Here is a 6,110-nt window from a genome sequence, read left to right on the forward strand (position 1 = left end):
TAGCACCGAGGAAACCCTCGTGCTAGTAGGCTCTTATTTTATAATTATTCACTGACCTATATGGCATGCAAACAAAAATAGCAATATTTTCATCATTTTACTCCACATTTAGACACATTTTAACCACTCTACCCTCCCATCGATCAAATGTTGCATTGTTGTATGGATTTATAGGGCATTTTGCCATCATTTTATGTGTAAGAAACGGAAAAAGACACACTAGAATAAGAAGGTGGGGATGAACTGAGGCAAATCCTTATGCTTCAGTCCCCACAAACATTCACAAACATTGTTCTTAATTTTCATTAATTTTCCGCACTCAAAATGCATTTTTCCCCTATCTTTTATGGTTTTTCTCTATTTTCCTTGTATTTTCCCTTATTTTTTGCATTATTTAATTACTAAAAATTCAAAATAGGTTATGGGCTGTGGCCCTTAGTTCCTTTTTTGCAGCAAAAATGAAAATTTAGTTGGTGTTCCTTATTCATTTTCCCATTTTTATGCCCAAAAACATAATTTTCCCTTGATTTTCCATATTTTACGTGTTTTAGTGTATTATTTTGAGTCAGAAGATGCATATTTTTCTGATTTTCTGATTATGATCAACAAGTACTCATGGAAAACAGCAACATAAACAATTTTTAGTCCACATGAACAACACTTTATCAATCAAAAGCCATAAAATCTCAAATTTTCTTTGAAAAAATTCAATTACCGCTTATTTGCGTGTTTCGGGTTTCATGTCCATAGCTGCAAATCTGAAAATCAGCAGCACTTCATGCTCATGACGATCACAAATCACATTTCTAGCCCGTGGAGCAATCCAATCGATGCCGGACAAGCCTCCATCATTCTTTCTTCTTCCTTTCTCTTCCCACATGAATTCCCCCTTAGAAGAGAGAGAGGAAGGAGAGAGAAAGACTGATTTTCTCTCTCCCTCTACAGGCTGCCATTGACTGCGTGGAACGGAGCGATACGGAGCGGATGATGAGTGCGGTTGCCTTCTGCAATTGGATCCATGGCTTGTTTGTAAGCCTTCATCTTGATTTGGGGGGGGGGCGCCGTTTTTTTCGGCGGCCTGCAACAGCCGCCACCCCCCCCCTCAATCATGATTTTTCAAGGGGAGGGTGCCCCTTCACAAAGGCACCCCTCATTTCTCAATTTTTTGGGCACCTCCCAGTTCTTGACCGGCCTTTTGGCCTTTTCCCAGCTCCTCTCGCATACGGCGTCCAAATTGCAGTCTGAAAATTTCTGTGAGCTTGTCTCGACATCCCGCACTGACTGATAGCTCCACTGACCACCACAGGCGCATGGAAAAATTGCTAAAAATCTGCAAGTGTTGCCCGGGAGTCCTTAGAGCATTTTGACGCTTAAAATCGTCCTAGGTCGAGCCGCTGCCTTTGACATTGAATATTTTTCCCTTGATATTCATAATTTTTAGCTATTTTTAAGCACTTCCCGGCACCAAAATTCCGCTCTCAATATGGCTTCCTACGTCTTGGTAGAGTTATGTGGTAGTGGTTTGGGAGTAGCAGGTTGAGATTTGGGTTGATAAAATTGGTCAGTCTTTGTGGCCATAATCAGTTGCGACTCCACAGGCTTGGTGTCTCGAGGCTTATGCGGCTCTAGGCCTTGACACGTGGTATGGCTGGGTATGGTTAAGCGTGAGGGCGGCATTTGATTAGTGCCTTTGGCTATTTTAGCCTTAGGGATTCATATCCAGGCATTACCCTCAAAATAGCCTTGTGCTTGCAATAGGGTCTTAGGCACCCAACAATGCAGCTTGAACATACCTCGCTGTCTGTAGCTTTGTCTTGGCCTCCTAGGTTTTGAGGTTGCATTCTTAGCTTTGCGATGATGTGGCCGATTGTTCCTCACTGGCAGGTCTTGATGTCTTGGTACCAATCTTAACTAGGGTGTGTGGCCATTGGCTTTGGCCTTAGTGGGTTGGTGGCATAGAGGCTTGGTGGGTTGTAACAAGTCACAACCCCCTCCTTAGACTTGGTTGTAGGCATTTCTACCGGTTGGCTTTATGAATCTCATAGGAGTCACGCAGCCCTTGTTGAAAGTTGTTACTAAGCAAACATTGCCAATGGCTAGGTGGATATGCTACGACTCATAATCTACATTGCAACAAGCTTGCTTTTTAAAGGTTTGACCTAGTAGTGACTCTCTACCTGCATCTTTAGTGTTTGGAAAGACATAAAATATCATTGGTATGCTCTCAGACTCGATAGAAACTGCGGCCTTGCAATTCCCTAGGAGTGCTTATGATCAGCCCCCATATGGGCTTAGTTTGGTGGTAGTCAGCTGTAATTGTGGTTTGTTAATGTGGGCCCAATGATCGTTGTCGCAGTGCGTAGGGTTGAAGGTCACCCATAGGGGTTTGGCAAGAGAAGAGTGTATGGGGTTTCAAGAGCTTAGACTTTGGAGATGGTAGAGATAAGAGAAGGGTCGAAGGTTTCAAGCCAAGTTCTTGAAGATAAGAGACAGCAGTGTCGTACTGTTGCGCATCCGAGGTGTGAAATCCACCAAAAGGCTGTGTGTGTGATATTTGTTACTTTGTACATATTTATTTGTTGTGTTTGTATTTTATTTTGTGTGGGCAGTAAAGTGGTGAGGGGTTTGGATCAAGAGGAACTTATCTATAATACTCTGGTTGATATGTATGCTAAGCATGACAGTCTAGAGGAAGCATGCTAATTCATTGATAGATTACCAGTCCACAATGTAGTTGCATGGACAGCCATGGTTGGTGCATATGTCTGAAGCAGTGATGGTCTTTCTGCTCTTAAACAGTATGAAAAAATGCTTGATGAGGGCATTAAACCAAGCAAAGTCACCTACTTGTTGGCATTCAAAGACGTGCTTTGAGCGAAGATTAACTTTTTTCAGAAGGTGTTGTGAGGCTTCCTAGATTCCATACTTGTGTTGGCAGTGGAGGAGAAAGATTGCTACCTGAATGGTACTTCGAGAAAGGCATACTTGTGTTGGCAGTGGAGGAGAAAGATTGCTACCTGAATGGTACTTCGAGAAAGGCATTGAACTTATGCTTAGTACTGAAGTGGTTAAGGTCGACCTTGTCAGCAAAACCCTGACAAGTGCTGCTGGAGCTGTTTTCACCTATGGATCTCTGATTATAGCAACAGGGGCCACATTCATCAAGCTGACCGATTTTGGCGTTCAAGGAGCAGATGCCAAAGGTATTTACTATTTGAGAGAGATTACTGATGCAGATGCTCTGATCGAGGGTATTCATGGAAAAGAAGGCGGGTCAGGTATAATAGTTGGGGGTGGTTACATTGGTTTGGAACTTGAAGCAGCTTTGGCCCTGAATAACAATGGTCTATCCAGAGCCTCGCCTTTTCACAGCAGAGATAGCAGCCTTTTATGAGGGCTATTATGCAAATAAGGGAGTAAAGATTGTGAAGGGAACAGTTGGCACTGGCTTTGAGAGTGATGCATCTCGAAATGTTAAGAAAGTGAAGCTCAAAGATGGGCGAGAATTGTCAGCTGACGTGGTTATGGTTGGTGTTGGGAAAATTGGCCCGCTTTTCTGAGGGGGAACCGTATTTCTGGAGGAGAAACGCAAAATTGAAGTCTGATGGCACCTCTCACAGAATTTGGCGCAGGCGGAAGATTTGGAAGAGGATCGAATGTTGAGTCAAAAGAGAAAGCAACGAACGGAAAAAATAGAGGGAAAACAAGCTTTTGGGACATTACGGTGGAGGAGGATGTGTCAAGCTTGTTGATGAAGGGCCTACAGAGCTGTGAGCACATTCTGATGATAGCTGAAGTTTCTGGCTTTTGCGCGGATGCAAAGTAGTTTTTCACAGGGGACCACGACACCCTTAATCAGAAAGCCCAGCGAATTTTATCATCTAGCAGCCTAATTAGGCCTCACGACATTTGAATTGTGCTTTTGGATCTTCAAGACTGTAACCAGCAGTCAGTCAAAACTGCTGCCTCAACAGTGAGTGAGAAGATTGCTAAATTCAAAGAGGCGTTCAGTTTGTTCGACAAAAACAGGGACGGAAGCATTACCACAAAAGAATTGGAAACTGTGATGCAATTCCTTGACCAGAATGCAACGGAGGCTGAGCTGCAAGAGATGATCAATGAGGTTGATGCGGATGGAAACAGACACTGATTCTCAAGAGTAATTAAAGGAAGCCTTCAAGATTTCTGATAAAGACCAAAATGGCTTTATTTCTGTAGCAGAGCTGCGCCATGTGATGACGAATCTTGGAGAGAAGTTGACAGATGAGGAAATGGATGAGACAATTTGTGAGGTAGATGTAGATGATGATGGACAAGTAAATTATGAGGAGTTTGTGAGAATGATGCTTACCAAATGAGCCACTCTTTTTCTGCATCTGGAGAAATGTTGTGGTGGACATTACCTGCTATGCCAGCAAGTAGTTACTGATGATTTTTATTTTAAAACCAACACAAAGCCAATTCTGTCTGTACTTCAGCAAGACCCTCACATACAAAACTTGGTCACTTTAGTTTGCTGTATGGTGGCATCATTCACTCTTGCAATTGACCTCTAATGCTTTAGTAGAGAGCTCCATTTATGTAACGTGGTACAGTCTGGTGCTAGATTACTGGATTCAAGGTGTTTTTGGAGAAGGTCTTGTGACAGGAATGCTCACTTCTCCTTGCCAAGGCTGCACCCCTAAATAGGCTCTTTTAGCTATTCTGAGGGCTGAGATATAGAGCATTGTTGTCCCAAATTGGGTTCAGGATTCTCAAAGGCTGTGGATGTGAACATAGACAATAATTACCTGTCTGAATCAAAAGATCATGCTGTCATAACAGAGTTCAGCTCTTCTGATGTAAAAGAGGGAGTTGCTAAGCTAGGAAGCTGTTTGTCTCATCAGTCTTCTGAAGAGTTGTTGGAATGTAAATATGAACGTTGTGGAGGTTGCCACTGTAAGCTGATTTGACTTTCTATTCGTCTTCAATTATTGGCAGAAATAAAAACAGAGACTTGACATCATTTTCTCATCTTGCTTATTTGCTTGATTGATCTTCTATCTTGGAATTTCTCAAGGACCTCTGTGGTCACGACTTTGCTTTCGAAAACCCTTCGATAGCAGGGTGTAGGTAGATTTAAGGAGAGGAATAGACAAAAGAGAAGGGGTTCGAAGAGATTGAAGATGTAGAAGAATACTCCCAAAAAGAATTAGAAAATATAGAAGAATACTAACAAAGATGAAGCCTATCAGTTTCTTTCAGCATTATGAGAAAATATAACTCTAATAGATAAAAACGTATACAAAATAATACCTTCCTCTATGTTGCTCAGATCACCAATCGGATGCTTCCAATGTCTCCAAAAGGGGGTTAAATACTAGGACACCTGGCCAGAATTGTGCCAGATCACTCCTTCTTCATCTCCCACTTTCGGAGTGTTGTTCACTGCCTGAAAACAGTGATCGCGTATCACGCGATTTCGCTAATCTCTCTTTTTACATAAAATCCTTTCAAATTAGCTGAAAGCTACATGCTTTCTTTTACATGTCATTTTAATCTAGAAGTTGTCTATAGATTTATGGATTTTTTACAAGAGATAATATCTAGAATATAAAAAATGGACTAAAATCTAATATTTTTGAACCATGGACACTAACACTGATGTCTAAAATGGCATTAGCTCTCTAAATCTAAAAGGAAGCCACACTCTAGATTTTTTTACACGGTGTGCACATAGTGGCACGACATCCACCCCCTCCTAACCTGCACATCCTCTGGCATGTGCCAAAGTCTTACGGATTTACAGTGTCAGAAGAAGTATGTTCTACCATGTCAATGTCTTCATCTTCTGCCTCTTCTTCTTCCTCTATGTCTTCATGCTCTTGAATTATATTCAAGTCTTCAAGCTCATATGTTGAACTTTCTCTTCGTTTGAAGAGCTTGATTCTTTTTCCAAATATGGGTATGTTGATGCTTGTTCCATCCAATTCAGCCAATGAATATATGGCATGGTCATGAATGACCTTTACCACATATGGGCCAAACCAACGCTTTACCATCTCCCTAGAAGCACTGTATTGATTGTCTAGGCTGTTGTCATAGACAAGAACCCAATCATTTTCTTGAAT

The 6,110-nt window shown here is 41.8% G+C and overlaps 2 pseudogenes; both read left to right on the top strand.

The window, feature by feature from the left end:
- Window positions 1–2,962: 2,962 nt before the first annotated feature.
- Window positions 2,963–3,394, top strand: LOC148014655 (monodehydroascorbate reductase 3, cytosolic pseudogene; annotated as a pseudogene).
- A 101-nt stretch (window positions 3,395–3,495) lies between these two features.
- LOC148014656 (calmodulin-like) lies at window positions 3,496–4,358 on the top strand (annotated as a pseudogene).
- Window positions 4,359–6,110: the final 1,752 nt, after the last annotated feature.

Source organism: Lygodium microphyllum, chromosome 25, assembly GCF_053477565.2.
Source record: "Lygodium microphyllum isolate KBCC chromosome 25, Lygodium_microphyllum_v1.1.10, whole genome shotgun sequence".
NCBI lineage: Eukaryota > Viridiplantae > Streptophyta > Polypodiopsida > Schizaeales > Lygodiaceae > Lygodium > Lygodium microphyllum.